We start from the raw sequence: 1,951 nt of genomic DNA on the forward strand, positions 1-1,951 counted from the left end.
TCCTCAACCTCTTGACCCCAACTTCCCAGCGCTCCCAAGCCCACCAAGATCTCCCACAGCCAAGATAAGCACCCGTCGTTGCCAGGGTTCACATCACCACGGGGAATGAAAGAAGCCAAAAAACATCATGCTTGGGTGTTGGGGTTTTTTTTTGGTTCTGTTTTTTTTTTTTCCTTTTCCAGTAGTCTCACTTTATTAGATACCACATGAAGAGAGGGTGTTGTGCTGCATGCAGCGGAAGACTGGAGTAGTTCTAGTTTTTGTGTAACATTTTCTTTTTCTCCTAATAGTTGTAAACTGATATTTTGCTGTAAAATCACTGCATGCAAGTTTGAATGCAAACAGCAGTAGAAGAGGCTTTTTTCTTTTTTTTTCTTTTTTTTTTTTTACCATTCCCAATCCATATGCACATGCTTTATTTACAATGAAAAGAAATCATTCAGGGCAAAAATTACCATCAGACAAACTGAGAAGAGCGTGGCAAACAAAGATGAGGACTCTGGCTTGTACAATACTAAGAGTGGGGGTGGCAAGTTGCACTTCTTTATTTTTATGGGTGCAAAGAGATAACATGAATATTGTTTGTCTGAAGGGAAAGCAGGCTGAGCAGAGTGCCTCTACAGGACATGGGTAAAGGCAACCTTAATTTAATTAGTTTAAGGAGGCTGAGCTACTACACATCTGGAATAAATTAGAAAATTGCTCCGATTTCTTTTTTAAGGGAATTTCAACCCCTGCCAGGCATTTCAGCTTGGAAGTGCAATGTGCCCACCTGCTGCTCTGAGAGGTAGAGGCAAGGGTTGGGCAAAGGTCTGGGGCAAATCCAACACTCTGGAGGGGCTGACAGCAGCATCCTACATTGCACAAAAGGGAAATTTTTCCAGGTGTCCTCTCTCGTTACCCTCTTCCATGCAACGCACCCCGAGCAGCTCCCATCTCTGCGGCCACGTCGCAGCACGGGAGTGATGGAGGAGCTGCTCCAGGGGGGGCTGAACGGCGTGCAGGATGCCTACACTGGTTTAGGTTTGCTTTCCCCATCTGTGTGGTCCTAGGGTGGAGAATGCAAAGCCCCAAGCTGGGCTGGAGGGAAAAGGCTGCTCTACATCACACATTGAGGTTTGCGTCACGCAGCCCCTGCCAGCTGCAGAAAATCACAGCCCAGCAGAGACGCTCCTTGCAAATCAGTGCTCAGAGCGAAATAGGCTGGAGGAAGGGTAGGGGGAAAAAGAAAATTAATTTTAAAAAGGACATATAAGGAATAGGAAAATAACTCGTTTGACCCAAAAAAAGAAAGAGCTCTGCGGTACAGCTGCGTTGAGAGCACGGCACATGACAGCACGCCACGGCAGCAGGTTGCACGGGGAGTCATGGGGCAACGGCGTGAACCAAAGGGGTTGGGGGCTAACACAACATGCGCGGTGTGCAGCGACCCACCACATATTTCAGCAGTGCCTATTGTGCTGCTATCGACATTGCTACGCTTGAGGTTGTCCAGAGACAGCAAGTGGTACCAAACCCCATCAGCATCAGTCCAAGAGCTCTTTGTCTCTCCTGCTGTTGCAAACGCATCAAACACCTCCAGATGATCATTAAAGCGCGGGCTGAAGACAATGGCTCTTGTGCAGTTTAAAAAAAAAATAAATAAATAAAAGAAACAAAACACAATCAACCAAAACCAAAGTTTGGAAGACCTCTAACTGTTCCAGCTGATTTCAGGATTCGTGGTGTTTTGAAGCAATAATCCTTGCACACGCCAGCTAGACGGTGGGAAGCATCTTCTCCTTCGGCTTCCCTCCAGCACGTGAGACGGCAAACGGTGCGACGGAAAGGACAGTCCGGGACAGCCCCGGGGTGGCTTTCGGGGCTCAGCTAGTCACTGCTACGCAGCTGGGATGTGAAGAGGAGGTAGTCACAAGCTTGGAACACGGGTGGGCTCCTACAGCGACAGAGT

This window comes from Apaloderma vittatum, unplaced genomic scaffold (assembly GCF_000703405.1).
Source record: "Apaloderma vittatum isolate BGI_N311 unplaced genomic scaffold, ASM70340v1 scaffold20766, whole genome shotgun sequence".
In the NCBI taxonomy this organism is placed as follows: domain Eukaryota; kingdom Metazoa; phylum Chordata; class Aves; order Trogoniformes; family Trogonidae; genus Apaloderma; species Apaloderma vittatum.